The sequence below is a fragment of the Schistocerca piceifrons genome, chromosome 2 (assembly GCF_021461385.2).
Source record: "Schistocerca piceifrons isolate TAMUIC-IGC-003096 chromosome 2, iqSchPice1.1, whole genome shotgun sequence".
Lineage (NCBI taxonomy): Eukaryota > Metazoa > Arthropoda > Insecta > Orthoptera > Acrididae > Schistocerca > Schistocerca piceifrons.
In genome coordinates this window covers 876137855-876156835 of record NC_060139.1, presented here as the reverse complement: position 1 = coordinate 876156835, position 18981 = coordinate 876137855, and the positions used below count along the sequence as shown (strand labels likewise).

Genomic DNA, 18981 nt, shown 5'->3' with positions numbered 1-18981 from the left:
ACTTACTTTTACAATCACGAAGAGTATGCGTTAAGTACGACTGGTGATAAGTGGCCTTGTGAATTCTTCATGCCCTTTTCGCGAGATATACGTAGGCTGAAGCAATGCACTGTACGATCAAATGTATCCAGACACCTGTAGGACTGACCATTAGTCGTCACGAGAGATGGACGTGCCTGTTTAAAAATAAGCGGAGAGGACCGTGTTGTCACTAGAGAAGGAGTAACCAGCGGAATCGGTCGGCCAGGAGAGTTCAGTGACTTGGAACGTGCACTAGTCATTGCATGTCATCCGAGTGAGCAAGTCATTAGGGACATTTGAACCCTTCTAAAGCATCCCAAGCCAACGGTCTGTCACTGTTCTGATTGTGAAGCGGTTACGCTAAGGAACAACCACTGTTAAACCATGACCAGACGCACCTAATACGAGGGTTATTCCAAAAGTAAGGTCCGATTGATTGCCAAATTGAAACCACAGTGAACATCAGAAATGTTTTACTTGTAACAATTAGCTACACCTTTCAGCTACTTTTCTACGTAGTCGCTGTTCTGACTTAGACTTTTGTCATAGCGTTGTACCAACTTTTCAATAGCCTCATCATAGAAGGCAGCCGCCAGTGCTTTCCGCCAATTCTCCACGCTGGCCTACACCTCGTTGTCTGTGTCAAAATGTTGTCGTCAAAGACAGCGGTTCATGTGACCAGAGATGAAACTCAGGGGGAGACAATTGCGGACTGTATTGTGGGTAATCTAACATTTCCATTTGAAAACGATGCGGGAGCATCTTCATTGCCCCTGCAGAATTCGGCTGAGAATTGTCGTGAAGACGAAACAGCATGACAGTTATGTAATGTTGGCTGCATAGCTTCAGGCGAAATTTCTCACCAGGCCCTCGTACTTGGCGGCAGACACTATTTTCTAGACATCTTTACGCACTCAGTGCGAGCTCAGAAATGAGAAGAGCGACGTGATGCTAACTGGGGTTATACTAGAGACACTACCCAACACATCTGTGCAAAGCTTTATCGGATTTTCATAGTCGTTTCCATTTCGCGACCGATCGGACCTTACTTTTGGAATAACCCTCGTATATTAACGGACAGGGACCGTCGAACATTACGGAGGCTGATTGCAAAATATCGCATGAAATCTGCTGAAGGAATACGTCGCGAGCTCTAAAGTGTTACCAGCAGTCCAGCTAGCGCAATGAGAGTTCGTGGTTGGGGCTTAAGAGAATGTGCAGTGGTCGAGCAGCTACTCGTAATCCACACTATTCTGCAGCAAATGACGAGCGACTCTGAGGTACTGTAATAAGCGATGCCACTGACCAATGGCTGACTTTGGAGTAATGAAACGGCATGACTCTCTTCACCTCGGCAGAATCGTGGTGTCAGCGCTGTTTAATCTTCGCTATTTGGTCGTGGTATGAAGAACTTTCATGGGTTCAGTGCCTGTTTGCACTAAAAGAGTTAACCTAGCGATCAGTCGTCACATGCCTTTAAAAATGAATGGAATGACGTACTCTCAACACATAATACACGAGTATCATAAATTTCCTACGAAATGACACTCCAACGCCATAGAAGAAGATTTGAAAGATTTAGTTGACAGTCAAAAAGCGAAAAATTCCAACGATCAGCAGACAGGGATCATTGTTCTGTATGTCAAGAAACACTTTGTGCTAAATTTGCAGGATGGAGGACGTGAAGGAACTGGTGGTGCGAACTTCCGAAATCGCACGTGTTATTCCAGTCAGGTGCATCGGTTTTTGATGTAGTTGATCGAAGAGCGTGGAGATTTTATAAATTACTGCGGTGTAAGATCATTAAGTCAAGCCCGCTATTGTTGACTTTATGAAGGGAAAAGGAAGGGAGTAACGAAAATGAGGACATCCTAATGGACTGGAGACCTCCCATTTTAAGTGGTTTTGACTGCACACTGTCCACAATAACAAACTGAAATGAGAGACAACTTATTTATCCAGAATTAAATTTCCACTGTGCAGCGGAGAGTCCAGTGATATGAAACTCCCTGACAAATTAAAGCTGTGTGCCGGACCGAGACTCGAACTCGGACCCGAGTTCGTGTCTCGGTCCGGCACATAGTTTTAATTTGCCAGGGAGTTTCAACTTATTTCTAGTTTGATAGGGACACACTGAAAAACAAAACCGCATTGTAGAAGGGACAAGTTAGGACAAAAAAAGACGCATTCCAGTTCTCTAAGCTCAATGGCTCTAAAGGAAAAGCCAAGTTTGAAGAATTCGTTTTGGTCTTGAAAGAATTTCAAGGATAGTTTTCTAAATGTTTTGGAGACACTGCCAATCATACATCTGTTTTCGACCTGTTTTCCAGAGCGTAGGATTTTCAGTTGAAAGCACGGCTGTGCACGCGCTGATGGAACTGACTGATCTACAATTTAATTCCCGTTTTAAAGACAAACCGTTCCACGTTAAAAGAGTCCAGGAGGTCTAAATTGTTTTCCTCAGGTACAGTTTCCACACCTCCATAATGAGGCTGCAGAAGTGCTACAGTATTTCGATCTACATATATATGTGAAAGACCTTTCCTCGATTATGAAACTAAATAAGTCACGATTATGTACAACCTGAGTGTGAAAATCTGCGAAATTGTCCTCGTATGTCCGTACGTCGGCAGCTTTTAACACACAAAAAAATATTATGACTTCATCGCTCCCAAAAATAATTAAAGAATACTAAAAATTAAATTCATTTGTGATCTATGTGATTTCCAACATCTCGTGATTTCCTTGTGCTGGAAACAATTAAGTGCACTCAATGGAATATTGTTGTACAAATAATTTCATCGAAAAAAATGCAGGAAGGATCATTCAAGTACTGTAGATAATATTTAACTAGGACCCTAAAAGATTCCTGCGACACCTGTTTAATTTATTAGAGTTAGAACTGCACTTGTTTCTCCAGACGAAAGCTATTTATTTACGAAAAGTATAAATAACCCAAAAATGACCAGACGAGCACTTAATGGGTTTTTGGAGTGAGCCTACTATATAATGAGCAGAATTAATCATCGTTTACATACTGCTGCTGCTAAGAGGCTTACAAGTATTTGGTGCTGTAACAGATGTATGTCTTTCCTCTGTTATCACAACACAACGTTAAGTCTTTGATGTTTAGTTGCATGTATAATAAAGATTGTAGCTATTTACATCCTCTTAATCCTTTGTATCTATTTGATGTTATAATATGAACGATATGTAATGTATCATATGAATTTGTTGTGATATTTATATGTGAATTTAATTGTATGTAATTTATGTGTAAACTAGGTATATACACTTTGGAAACACAGGAAAAATTCATGTGTGGTGAAATTTTGTTATCTGGAGGGCAGAAAGCGAAATGAGTCTGTGTTGGGCCTCGTTCAAATAATGGGAAGTTAATTAATCTAAAAATAATAATCCCCCGGAAGAAGAAACTATTTTCATTGTGGTGGAAGATAGCGGATAATAAGAAGAAAAGATAAGTGTCCTATTGACATGCAGAACGTGGTATAAAAGTGTGGAAATGGGTCGACCACAGAAGTTTCCACAAAACTACTGCATCGACATTGTTGCAGAAAAACACTAAAATTTCTAGAAGATATCTGTTTCTAAAAATCAACGAAAAAGAAGTTTGGCAAGAGAAGATTTAGAGAAAAGCAAGAAGAAAGCAAGAAGAAAGATTTTCAGGACGGAATAATCATCCAAAAATCGGTGCAGAAAATAGTCGGGGATCAAGACGAACGTTATGTCGGGAAGAAGAGAGACAGAAGCAGATTCGTCTAGAAAACGCGAGCATATTTTGATTCTACTGGACGTTTATGTTTGCATGTTAGAAATATCGTGAATTATGCCAAAATTAAGGACTGTGTTATGGACAATAACTTATCAGTTATTTCGTACACCAAACGACTGAACTATGAACAGATTACCATAATGAACCCACTTCGTGAGAAGACCAAAGCGTACACAAAGTAAAATAAGTGACGATACGCCAATTAAATACATCGTTTTATACAGTCGACATTTTTTGCGTGCTAAAACAGTGTACATATTTCATTCAGACTTATATGTTGTCTGAAATAGTTTAACAGTGACAGTTTCACAGATGGTGGACGCATCGGAGTGATGGCTGGAATTTATTTGGTATTTTATCAAATTAATGTGCGTTCACGAGATAGTTCCTGCCATTCTTTTTTGTTTCTGCGAATCGTCAAACATCTGCAACGTGACGATAACAGAGATTTTCTGCGACAGCGGCGGCAACCAGGTGAAACAAGATAACATTCCGGTAATTAATCTCGAATGTCAAATATTGTTTTGTAATTCAGCGAATATAATCTCACAGCAGAATCTGCCGCAGGCACTTACGCAATACAAAGAACAGTAAAAATCAAATCCCCTTAGCAAAATAACGATTAGAGATTTAACACTTTTGTGTTTCTATCAACTTAAAACAATATCGTGATTAAAAATTATTATTGCAATACTTGAGTGGGCTGTGGAAGTATATGTGCTTAATTGGAAAACACAAACTGAACTGCTAATAAATTTCACACTGTAATTTGCTATTTCTCTAAATACGTTCAGCTGAAACAACTCAGAATAACGTATACCGAATGAGACCAGGAATAAAGCCCTACAGTACAACAGAATATGACAGAAGTTTCATTTCAGATCTTTTACGCTGCTGTCTCGTAGAGCTTTAAATCTTCTGCGACAGTGGTTCTACAACCTTTAACAAGTCATAGCTGTGCATACTTCAGTGATTTTCCTCTAGTAAAATTGTGTACCTTCAGACGCAACAGATACTTCGACAGAATGCGCTTATTACTAATCTCATTCCGAGTACCATGAATACCACTGAAAAATGACAACAGTCCATATTTTTTCCCTTTCGTTGAAAACTAGTTCGTAACCACATCAGTGTTATCAAAATGTGAACTAGTTTGTGCCACTGTAGGGAGAACTTTTTTCCTTTGCAGACGTAAGACAAATAACGCAAACGGAACTAGTCACAGGCTTAATTAAAATTTGAAAGTACCTCTAAAATGTGCGGTGCACAGCGGCAAAGTACTGGAATGATAAATAGAGGTTTACTACCACAATAATAACTGCAATCATAAATAAAGGCGATGTGATGACAACAAAGGGATTTGTTTTCAGGATAAAATGACTAATAATGCCACACACAATTAGAGTGCGGGGTAGATCTTCAAAGAGGATGAAGCCAATTTATACAAGCAAAGTTCCAATTATCATCTACCAAATTATTTTTTTTGTTGTAACAGAATATTCTCCCACAAGTTCCGTCAGATAACACAGATCAGCAGTGACAGTCACAGCCACAAAGCACACTTGCCACAATTATACAAACGAACAAGTAAAAGAATCGTATCTTTAGTACAACTGTATCAATGGCATTACGATACACGATAATGAATATGCATTTCGGGTTTCATTGCAGCTTTCTTAAACTTATCCTTTTCTCTTTGGTGTTTCTCACTGTGTTTGTAGACAAGCGGTTAATAATAGCATGTCATATTTTAATGATTTTTGGCTTACTGTAGAAAGTGAAGAGGTAGTATTATTATGTCACTGTCAGTGGCTGCAGTCAGTATTCTGGCATATATCAGCGATGCTCACACGTATGAGAACAGTAGCACTGCATAGAGAGACGATTTGACTATGGCGATATAATACAGTATCACATATTATTGTTAGTAACGTACAATTTCAGACCGTTTTAATACTAAGAAACGTGCATCACATGCGCAACAAGCTATTAAAGTACAGTGTAAAATAAAGATATACCTCTTACTTCTACAAAAAGGTATTTTTGTACTGTAACCTCTTTCACATTAGGCTAATAACGAACTCACTTACATGCAGTGTGTAAAAAAGCGTATACAGTATCAGTACAGTACCAGGGCCTGCTGAAAAGTAAAGCCTCTGAATTTATGTGAAAACTTTTAAATCATCTTAAACATTAAAAAACTTTAGAAATATTCTACATCTTCATTCTTCATGTTTACATACTAAATTCTCAACATAGTTTGGCGACAAACACATTTCTTCCAGTGAGAGACCAGTTTCTTGATTCCTCACCGTAGAATGTTTGACTTTGTTGACGGATCCACATTCTCACTTCTGCTTGCAATGCGTTACCACTGTTATAGTGAAGTCCTCGAAGATGATCTTTAAGGTTTAGAAACATGAACATTGTGTGGGGCCAACTCGTGGCTTTATGGAGTATGATCGATCACAGTGAACCTAAGGCGTCGGACTGTTGCAGACGTCGCAGCGTTTCTGTGTGACCTTGCATGTTATTTCAGTTGGAGACACGCATTATGCGGCTACAAACTCGAATACAGCACTGTGTTTCTCACGCATCGACATAGTTACGTTACAAACCGCCATGTTACACACTGCAATTCGGTGCCCTATAGCGGCAGAGGATTGATACTTGCTTCAGTGAAGCGAGTAGTATGCATACATTTAAATACGTCAACTGATACTGAGAACAGAATAAAGAAATTCGGAGGCATTAGTTTCCAGCACGCCGTTGTGCATTCTATTTCAGACTATCCCTTGAGGAATTCTTGTATATAATTCAAGAATTACTTGGATAAATATTACAACCTATACATGTAGTCTGATTTTATTTCTAGTTCACCTCCGCATTTCGAATTAATTGTCTTTCCATTTTCTTATCATACCCCTCCCTCTGCCACGGGATTTTGCTGTAATTTCATGACAGCGCATCATCTGAAAGTGGAAGTTCCAATAGTACAGTAATCAGTATCTCAGCGCCGCCAAGTTTGAGATTCAACGTGAATGAACGTAACAACTCACTGGAGACCGTAACACTGTCGGACAGTATTGTGTACCACACCTGACAGCAAACAATCACGACTGACTAATGCTGCAGATTTGTATTCTCTGAAAATGTATCCGGTTAGTCTTGGTTACATTCAGAGACAGACCTTTTGTAACATAAATAACATTCAGTCCATTCATTCACTTCACTTCTCAGAGTTCACGGTGTTCCGTAAAGAATCTTCACTCATTTTTAAAAGACCTTATCTCCTATACGAATGAAGATATTGCGGTAAATTTTAACTTTATTATCGAAACTAAAAGTGTACCTCTGCATCACTTGTAAGCAGCTGGTTCATGTGGTTGCCGGTACGTTTCTCTCTGGCACAAGTAGCTCGCTTGCAAGCTTCTTCACTATGTAACGGCGACGTGTCGAGATGGCGCTAAGACAGTAACAAAAGGTGGTTTGCACATCTCATTTCAACACCAGCACTTCACTTACGACCGAACCGAGTGTTTTTCGTCCAAATTGCGGCCCTGCACTCCTTACAGTTCTAAGCATTCGGTGATGGAAAGCGTGTGTCTGCCATGTCTTTGGACAATTGGTATTTCAAACAACAAAGGTTGTAAGTAGACTGTTTAGGTTTTTATGTTGGTAACGCCACGTAGCGCTCTGTACGAAAATCACTGACAATGCCGTGTGTAATCTGTGGCTGGTTGGCATTGTTGGAATATTCGCTATAGTGTTGGGCAGTTGGATGTGAACAGTGCATAGCGTTGTGCAGTTAGAGATGAGCCGCCAGCAGTGGTGGATATGGGGAGAGAGATGGCAGAATTTTGAGAGCGGACGATCTGGACGTGTGTCCGTCAGAAAAAGGAAATTTGTGAGACTGGATGTCATGAACTGATTTATATATTATGACTTTTGAACACTATTAAGATGAATACAGTGTTTGTTCTCTACCAAAATCTTTCATTTGCTAACTATGTCTATCAGTAGTTAGTGCCTTCAGTAGTTAGAATCCTTTATTTAGCTGGCAGTATTGGCGCTTGCAGCAGTTCGAGTAACGAAGATTTTTGTGAGGTAAGTGATTCATGAAAGCTATAGGTTATTGTTAGTCAGGACCATTCTTTTGTAGGGATTATTGAAAGTCAGATTGTGCTACGCTTAAAAAAAGAAAAAAAAAGAAAAAAAAATTGTGTGTCAGTTTACTGATGATCAGAAAATGTCTGAGTACGTTCAGTTTTGCTCAGCTGTTTGAAAATCAAATAACGTAAGAGGTTTACCAGCACTGTCATTCGTAATTTTTCTAAGGGGATGTTTCACGGTTTCGATTGCTACAAGCCCATGTGATGGCGTTAAATAGCAGATGGAGAGGGAATGCTTAACAACAAGCGCGGATGGAAGACACCACTTTCATTTATGTTTAGTGTTCAGTGATGAGGAATCATTCTATTTAAGTGTAAAAGTGTAAGAGTATAACGACGGATTGTCTTTCGTATATTTCTTTCTTGCTGATGTGTTTGTGAAAGACTTCATCTACGTGATTTCGCGCCCAACAGTTTTAGACGAAGTGTTACACCGAATGGGAACAGCGGTAGATGCCTTATCTCCAGGGAGGATCGCAAAAGAATTAGACGAGTTCGACTAAAAGTACTTGAATAATGATAGCAAAACCAACAGTTGTACTAGAATCCAACGTCGTTTGTTCAGCACATGCTACCAGTCTCGACAAGAATATGAGAGCACCGACAACATAAATCATAATTTATGACTAAAAATGGAGATAAATCGCATCATATAATTACATAATAAAATATATCATTCTTATAGATTCAAAACAATATCAGCACGTAACATATACTGCATTTTTTAATCCAATGGGAAAATACACCAATGACATAATGGACCTGAGAGAAACCCACTCGTACAATGAGTTACATCAGCAAAGCAGTCGAAGTCACATATATTCCTAACAGTAACACCTACAAATTTGGACATAACAATAATAAAAAAGGAAACAATCTAATAACATAATATCAAACAGCTGAAGTGAACAAATTCAATACATATCTAATGAACAATATAAGAAGAAAACGAAGCAAAGCGATGTAAAACAGCACAACGAACATTATGTTGCAATAATGCCTACTTGCTTCGTGCATTGGTGCAAAAAATGTTTATGAAAGTATGCAAGGCGTTGACTATGCGATAACCTGAATGGATGAACGTGCCAGTTTTTGAGTTGTGACGTTAGGGAACTTGCGTCAAGGAAAATGCCGAAGCAGTGTCATTCACGCTGTGTTGATGTCTCACGACCATCACGGTTTCCACGGATTGCAGCACAAATAATAATTCCTGGGTGTATCGTACACGATATCAGAACTGAACATCAAGGAGAAACTGGATAATATTGCAACAGCACACTTTTAAATCTCATGAAATATATTTCACGCCTCCTGTCTTCGAAGAGAAGCTCATGATGTGGAAAACCTAACTTTAGCGAAATGAAAGGTTGTTTCTGACGCTGGAATGCGCTGCGCGAATTTTTCTTCAATCAATGAAAGTAGCTGGTAACATAGATGTATAACTGCATTACTTCTTACGACAGAAATACCTATAGCAAAAGCGACACATTGTATCAAATTCAGAGCGTTCTGCTAGCCAGAGCAACAAGAAATCCCCTTCATGAAGCACCTTCCAGGAAGCACCAGCTTTGTTTCTGTGTACTAGTGCCGTCTGTCTACCGCTATCTGCTGTTAAATTCAATGCCACGTCACGCATAAGCAATACCAGATAACGGCCCACGATATTGGCTATCGAACAGAACGAGGCCAAGTAGCTTCTACGGGATAAGGCGGCGCGTTATTGTCTCTGCAGCTCACTACCGTTCGTAAGCGTTTCCGCGCTGCACGCCTGTCTGAAGGCACGACTAAGGAAGAAACAGTGCAACTCACCCGGCCGCTAGTCTAAAGATAAGGCGCGGTAATACCAGAAAGCACAGTGCATACAAGACGTATAAATTTCTGATAAAGCGTGTTGTTCTTATATCGATTCTACTAAGTTTCCTTTTGGCAGTGGTATTCCATTATCTGCTAGTTTCAGTGCCAATTTCATATTCTGGTATTGCAACGTGTTTTGATTATTTGTAGATCAGCTTAAATTCTAGACAACATTTTATGGACGCAGATATTCTCAGTATCCTGGAAATGCACATTTCGAAATGGAGAAGCGGCAGACCCATATGTACCTATGCTGCACAGTAAGAAAGCAAAAGAATGTAAATGGGAATTTCAGAGGAAACTTTATATGCTTCCTCCAGGCAACACTATTCACACAGGTGGGAACTATGTCCACCAACAGGTGAAAGGGGCGACGATCGTGCTACTGGATTCCAGGTTAACGATTCCTCTCCTTAAGTACTTACATAGCGGAGGAAATAACTAACCCATCAATAACGTTAGAGTTAAACGACCCGTCGACGACGAGGTATTTAGGGACGGAGTACAAATGCGGAATAGAAAGCACGGGGAAAGAAACGAGTCGTATCCTTTCCGAAGCTACAAACCTGGCATTTATCTTAAAACATTTATGGAAACAATTGGAAATCTGAAGCTATGTGGTCAGGTGAGGATCTGATCCACGGTCCTTCCGACTGAGTGTGTGATGTCTTATCACGGCGACAACTCGTTCGATCCCGTTGTCTACAAGAAATAGCAACGCCTAACGTAGTTTCATAAACTTACAGCCAATAAGCCTGCGCTTGAGGATAGACTTCTTTCACGTCTTCTAGGTAGCACGTTTCAAATTCATTTCAGCAACTTTAGATTTCTTTCATTTTCTACCAGTATTCCTTCATTCTTTCACTATATTTGCTTTTCCTGTTTTCAGACCACTTTTGCCAGTGTCCTTTACTCTTCTGCTTTGAAATACTTCCAGTTCTAAAACTCTGTTTTCCCAGTAGCTGTTCTTTTCTTATGTTATTCCTCCCCATGTACTTCCTTTTGAATGCAAGTGATTGTTAATTTGTTTCCGGTAAGACATTCAGAGATCTGCTTCGTGAGGATATTGTCAACCATTCTGTAAACGTACCCCAAACTGGTAATCTGCCCTTCCTTATTGTTTCTGACGTGTTTTCTATATTCCCGTTCAATTTCATTGCTACTTCTTAATTTCCGACAGAGGGATTAATAACCTAACATTTTTAATTCCTCACATTTATAATTTAATATTAGTCACTCGCTAACGTACATTCATTCGTTCTGGTTTCACTAATGTGTTGTAGGGTCTTACTTTGAGTTTTATAGTGAGTTATGCCATGTAATTTCTCCCACCTTTTACGAGTATATCCTTTCCTCTAAAGCAGATTTTTTAAATCTTTTTCTTGAATAATCTCCCCCCAGATATGTGAATCTTTTCGCCTTTTGCATTTGCCCAAAATCTATTACTAATTATTTTGGGGCATTGTCCTTATTTTTGTAGGGATATCTGTCATATTGATTGTATCTTCCAGAAGATTAACTTACACTACTGTATATGTCAGACTTTGTTGACTTACACTGAGTATGTGTCGAGCTTTCAGGAAGTACGGCAAAATCCTCTGCAAATGCTACGACATGTATTGTAGCATCTTCCTTCTTTATCCCCTGCATTAGTGACGATATTTTGGGTCCTTTCAGTTGTTATTCAAATTGTTAAAATGTTCTGGATGGCTATACTTAGTCTGGTTTACGTTTCAGTGGGTTGAGTGGTAGAGGCCGGGCGTCAGCCAATCGCTGCTGTTTCTTAAGCTGCAAGTGCTCGCTGTGTTGTCTGTTCTGCAGGGTAGATCGCAGACGCATTACATTTCTTTTGTGCTCACTTAACTGTGGATAGCATGATCATCATCTGGCATGCGTACATAAATCGGTGCTCCGGTCTTCAATATCATATACATCTGCCAATCACGAAGTTATTTTAATTGGTACACGTGCGACAATATACTGCCTGACAATGAGAGACAAGACACTACGACAATGACAACGAGGAAGAGAGAAGAGAGAGCAGCAGTGGGAAGGAAGGAATGAGATAGTAGGAGAAACACAGAAAAGAGAGTGAGAGTGAGAGTGAGAGGAGACAGCAGTAGCAGAACAGAAGGAAGGAATTGTGGCTGTGAGACAGGTGACAGTAACAGTTGGAGAGACACAAAGAGATAATGGCAATGAGTTGAGCTGAATGAGAATGGGCAATTATGGGGGATGTATCTGAACAACTTGCAGCGATAGAATGGTTCAAATGGATCTGAGCACTATGCGACTTAACTTCTGAGGTCATCAGTCGCCTAGAACTTAGAACTAATTAAACCTAACTAACCTAAGGACATCACACACATCCATGCCCGAGGCAGAATTCGAACCTGCGACCGTAGCGGTCGCTCGGCTCCAGACTGTAGCTCCTAGAACCGCACGGCCACTTCGGCCGGCCTGCAGCGATAGACTAGTGGGTGTGAATGAGTTACAGTTAGGGAAGCTTGTGGGAGTGATAGGTGAGCTGAATGTTACAAAGCGCGCAAATATGTTCGCAAGCCATAATTATTGGTATAATTCTTAAAGGTGCTGAGGGAGGAAGAATGTGACAAGCTGGTACCCCACTACTCAAAGTCTTTTAAAGTGGAGCATATTCGCATTTTTTTTATGCTCCAGTAGCAGCATTTTCCCCTGTCGAAGTATGAACGCTAGAAATTTCAAATGAGGAAGCCATTCGTGGAGGGGAAATTAGTCACTGTGCAAACCCTACTACAGATTTCCTATGAAGAGCCAGAGCTTCATCCTAGTAAGCTTGGACCAAAGAATGATAGGAGTGCTCCTGAAGTACACCTTACTATGGCAGAGCTTCACTGAAAAAATGGTTCAAATGGCTCTGAGCACTATGGGACTTAACATCGGAGGTCATCAGTCCCCTAGAACTCAGAACTACTTAAACCTAACTAACCTAAGGACATCACACACATCCATGCCCAAGGCAGGATTCGAACCTGCGACCATAACGGTCGCGCGGTTCCAGACTGAAGCGCCTAGAACCGCTCGGACACATCTGCCGGCAGCTTCACTGACATGACCTCTGTAGATGGTCGAGGAACTTCAGAACCAACATAGTACATCAATGTCTCAGTGACAGTAGCGTCAAGAAAACTTGGTGCAGCATCAGTCTTTCACATGCCCACAGTGAGCATGTGGTGAAGAGCAATTCTGAATGATGTTGAATAGTTAAAAGCTGTCCGAAGCTGCACTAAATGATTTCTTCGAAAATTATTCCGAGTAAATGGTTCAGGAGCCTTCACGAAAGGGGTGTGGTTGCTACAGAAAACTAGACCTCTTAACGATAAACAATCCTGAGGAAATAGGGAGTGTCATGACGGTTTGCAGAACTGGTGACAACAAGGTTGTTTTAGCGAGACTGAATGCCGAAACATCGAAGCTCACAAAAATGAAACGCATCTATTTAAAAAAGCTCACAAACCTTACCTTGGCGATTTCCTAAGAGGCAGCCTCCATTCCTAAGTATACACTGGCTAAATGTGACTGAAATAAAAACAAATATTGACGGTAAATGAGAGTTTCATACCAAGTAAATTAATAAGAGACACAACAGATCATACGCGTTACACAGACTGGGACGGGACACTTTTGCAGAAGCAACGAAGGAAGCATGCCAGATTTAAACGAACGGTAAATCTCCAAGTTTTGCGACGGTTTGAAGATGCTCTAAATATAGTGCGAACATCAACACGTGTTGCTATTAATCGTTTCCACAACGAAACCCTTTTAGAAATATGGCAGGAAATCCAAAGAGATTCTGATCTTATGTAAAGTATATCAGCGCTTAGACATATTGTAACGTTGCCACTAATGTAAAGTTGCTAAGTATAGATTCCTAAAAGTCTTTCACCAAACAAGACGCAAAAAATTTTCCAGCATTCGAATCAGGAACAACTACCTGCATGAGTAATCTGGAACTAGATATCTTGATCTAGCGTGACATCTAAAGGCACCTAATAAAAGCAAGTGTACCAGGTTTTATAGCAATATTGTTAATGTCAAACTACACTTGTGCAACTACTCCATTCTGAGCTATCATTTACAGCCGCTTGCTAGACGAAAGATCCATTCCTAAGGGTACCACAAAAAGAAAGTAGACATAATCCGCTGAATCATAGACTCATATCACTGACAACGATCTGTAGTAGGATTTTAGAGCGTATACTGTGTTCCAACATTATGAAGAACTCTGAGAAAACGATGTACTGGAAAATGACGAGCACGGATTTGGAAATCATTGTTATTTCAAACCAAGTCCATATTTCTGGATTTACAGATTTTTTACGCCGTTCTCCAAAAGGCTTCTATTCAGACTGCGTACCTACAGTGTATTGTCTCAGCTGCGTGACTGAATTAGTGATTTCGTGTCAGAAGCGTCACACTTTTCAGAAACTGACGGGAAGTCATATAGCGAAACCGAACTTATATCTGGGGTCCCCCAAGGAACTTATAGGCCCTCTGCTGTTCTTAGTCGATGTAAACGCCGTCCTCCTAGACTGTTTGCATATGATGACGTTTACCGTTTAGTAAAGTAATCATAATAAAAAAAGAAACAACAAAATGATTTAGATAAGATAGCCATTTGATGTGAAGAGCGATAATTAATCGTGAAAATGAAAAGTGTTGTGTCCTCCACCCGAGTACTTTAAGAAATTTGTGTTACACGATAAACCACACAAATCTGAAGGTTCTAGATTCAACTAAATACCTAGAAATCCCAATTACGGACAACTTGATGAAGAGATGAGCTACGATTTTTCGAAATCTAGCATGTGCTTTTCCGATGAGCACTGCCCGGTCAGTGCAGATTTATTTCCCTGCCCGAGTACAGTAAAACGTAGGAAGACACAGCATTGCGTTCTCCGATGTAGGAATTGCCATTTTCGCACCGGATATGATATGCCTCAGGTCTACGAACCAGAAGTCTTATTTTACGCTGCCCAAAAGGTTCTTTATTTTTGAAATTGGTAGAAAAATGGGCTTGATACCTTTCTTAGGTATACATCTCCCGTTTCTTTCCGGAGCTGCACCGACATATGGCAGGAACGAAAATTTCTGTTTCATTGTTTCCTCGTGTTTTTCTTTTGTCGTTGGGTCTTTGCCTCCAGCGCTATCTTAAGTACGTCATTTTAACGTAAGTCATTTTTGGCGGACCAGCTCTATCGGTAAATCCCTCTAATTACATAATGGCCTTCGTTCTGTCTGGCATTATCGTCAGAAAGGAGTGCAGATGTCCTGGGTGATGGCAGCTGGTCCCTGGAAGATACAGGGCCGCCTCGTTGGGTTTCCTTTGTACTCCATGTCCCAAAGCGACATCAGGCGTTTTCTGCTCATAAACTGTCAAAATCTGGCTACATTTGCTCTCCATAAATCTCACTGTAAATTCCATATTTTGAGGTCTTTTGCTGAGGTGCTCGAAGAATTCGTCTGGGGACTCTCCCATACTGTCACATAACGAACGCACCATCGACGTATGCGTGGAAATGATTAGTTTCAGATTTCATGAAAACTTGTTCTGGGTACGTATGTATATATGTATTACATCTTTTGCCTTTCTTATAAATGAAACTAAATTGTAAATAAAAATCAGAAGACCAGCAGTCGTCTATTTGCATTTAATTCATTTACGCAACGAGATTGTGTGTTCTGTTACACGATCTTTAGGCCCCTTGGCCAATGTAAACGGGCAGGATTCCAAGCTTGTGTACAGTCATATAATGGGCCCACATTAAATAGCTGGCGTGTAGTCGACACTACCCCTTCATCCATCAAACGAGATGGTACCAATATCGTCAGTTTTCCTTTCAGTTCCAGCTGCGCACTGAGCGAGGAAAAATACAGCTATATGTATGCCTCTATATGCTATCTGGTCTCCTTTATCTTATTCTCATCATCGAAGGGCGAAACACTTGTAAGGTGCAGCATAATGTCCACACAGTCATTTTAGGACCCAGATTGTCAAAAATTTACCTAACTGTGTTTGACGAGGACTACATCGTTCCCTAGGAGCAGTAGTCTGACCTGTTACAAACCTAGCAGCGCGTCACATAATTCGTTCAATTTCTGTTGGCATGCGTACTTGATACATATTATCAATACTGGAACAATATTCTCGAGTTGGTTGCACCAGAGTCCAGTATGTGATTTCCTGTACATATGCGAGACACTTTCCCATTTTGTGCGTTCCTCTCATTTTATATCGCTTCTTTGTTTTATTCATAAATACTGGATGGCACATAGGAGAAACGGTTTTTGAATAAAGAATGCTTGATCAGTTCTAAAACTAATGCATGTTTATTGACATTAAATCAAAGAAAATCACTTGCCATTTAATGTAGACGACACTTGCTTGTGAAGAACAATATCCCGAAGTGATGCCACAATTTTGAATGCACAGTTCAAGTGTCTTCTTCAAATCCCTCGTCCAAGGGGGATGGCTGTCTCTGCAGGAATGGCATCAATTTCTTGAATGATTCGATTCTTCATCTGGTCCAAATATCGAGGCTTTTGAGTTATTTCCACAGAAAAAAGTCAGACACTGATAAGTGTGGAGATCTGGGAAGCCAAGAAACGGTGCCGAAATGTGAGATTATCTGTCCAGAAACCATGCGTCGTAGAATGGCCACAAGAGTGTTCGCAGTGAGTGATTTTGCGCCATCCTGCTGGAACGAAGCAACTCTTCTTAGTCCTGGTTTCAAGGAAGTTTCAAGCTTACAAATGTGACGAGCCGAAGTAACAGTGATTGTGGCCCAATTACGATGACGAAATACGCCTCACCCAACGAGGCAATGTGCTTTTGTTCACCGTCATGTCTCCGTAGACTTTTTGCAAGCGCCTTTGATTTTCTGCGATAGTCTGTTTTTTTGCCAAAATAAACTCAGTGACAATTTTCTGCTTGGAACTCAACTCCGTAACAGACGCCGTTCTGAAGGCAACGTTCAGCGCAGCAAACTATCATAATTTAATGAAATTACAGGGACTAAAGCGGGAACCTTCCACGATGTCCAACAACAAAATCTGCATATTTTCAACCGAAACAGGCCGAGGAAAAAAATAATGCGTTACTTATTGGACTGCAATACACAGGAACGTCTCCACAGAGTGTAAAGACAGCGTACTCTTTCGGAGGCGTCGCGCTCACGCTATGTCTTCTACGATACAAAAGCCGTGAAGCTTTTATGGTACTGTCTACATCTACATCTACCTTTATACTCCACAAACCACCCAATGGTGTATGGCGGAGGGCACTTAACGTGCCACTGTCATTACCTCCCTTTCCTGTTCCAGTCGCGTATGGTTCGCGGGAAAAACGACTGTCTGAAAGCCTCCGTGCGCGCTCGAATCTCTCTAATTTTACAATCGTGATCTCCTCGGGAGGTATAAGTAGGGGGAAGCAATATATTCGATACCTCATCCAGAAACGCACCCTCTCGAAACCTGGCGAGCAAGCTACACCGTGATGCAGAGCGCCTCTCGTGGAGAGCCTGCCACTTGAGTTTGCTAAGCATCTTCGTAACGCTATCACGCTTACCAAATAACCCTGTGACGAAACGCGTCGCTCATCTTTGGATCTTCTCTATCTCCTCCGTCAACCCGATCTGGTACGTTTCCCACACTGATGAGCAATACTCAAGTATAGGTCGAGCGAGTGTTTTGTAAGCCACCTCCTTTGTTGATGGACTACATTTTCTAAGGACTCTCCCAATGAATCTCAACCTGGTACCCGCCTTACCAACAATTAATTTTATATTATCATTCCACTTCAAATCGTTCCGCACACATACTCCCAGATATTTTCCAGAAGTAACTGCTACCAGTGTTTGTTTCGCTATCATATGATCATACAATAAAGGATCCTTCTTTCTATGTATTCGAAATACATTATATTTGTCTATGTTAAGGTTGATTTGCCACTCCCTGCACCAAGTGCCTATCCGCTGCAGATCTTCCTGCATTTCGCTACAATTTTCTAATGCTGCAACTTCTCTGTATACTACAGCATCATCCGCGAAAAGCCGCATGGAAATGTCAAAACCGAATGAATGGCGATTCAGTCTCTCTGACACTGCCGCTGCCAAGTTCCCCCTCCTAGTCAGATATGCGTACGCTCTTGACATCCGCTACATCGCACGAGTCGTGAATCGGACGTGAGCTAAAAATTCGCAGTCGCGCTCCTAGAATTTCTCCGGTCCTAGGACGCGCTGACATTTACGTCATACAGCGACGAGGCGAAGACCCCGGGTCAGCTGTCGGTGATCTGCGACTGGCCCTCGGTCTGCTTCCAATGACCCCCGGAGGCGACCTTGCAGCGGTACTGCGAGCCAGAGGAGGACTCGTCGCACGTCGTTGGGGGAAATCGTCCCGCACGGGCAGAGCCGCAAAACCCGGACAGTATGTGGTAGTGCGCCGGCCCAGGTTCAAGGCGAACGTCCTGGCGCCGCTCCAAGCGCACCCGCAGCCTGCCCTGGCTAGGGGGGAGATGGAGGGGGAGGCGTCAACTGCCACCGGAGAAAATGAAATGGAAAATTCAGCACGTCGCATTCCCGGAAGAAGAACGCGTCGGCCCGATGAGGAAATCAGAACGCACTTCCAGGTTTACGACTGAATTTATATTTTCTTTGCGGTAGTTTGTTCGTTTCTTTGAGATACGACTATGGGTTTGTTTTCGGTATGCGTAGTGCGTGGAAAAGGGGAGGGGGGGGCCGATGTAATTTGAAGACGCGTCTGAGAGGCGGCGCTACGACTCTTTATATTCCGCTTTTGCCCGTCGTACAAGATCTTTGTAAGCAAATGAAGAAGTATTTTCAGTATCCGTCGTTTTAACACATTAAGCACGGGTGGATTGTGAAATATAGCACAAACCGCTGTTGTAAGTCAAGTTAAAATCTTCTGTACTCTGACAGACTATGAAATAATCAAAAGACAAATGATTTAGGCATTTTAAATATCTGGCAGTTTTGACCCGTTAGACATGCTCGCTCAGGTTGCTAAACATCAATTCGAGTCATGCCTGGCACATAAATGAAAACTTAATCAGTTTGTCTCGACATGCGACTTGTTGGAGCC

The 18981-nt window shown here is 41.2% G+C and overlaps 1 pseudogene; it reads right to left on the bottom strand.

The window, feature by feature from the left end:
- LOC124775950 overlaps positions 1-18981 on the bottom strand; it is a 31725-nt pseudogene that overhangs the window by 4080 nt on the left and 8664 nt on the right.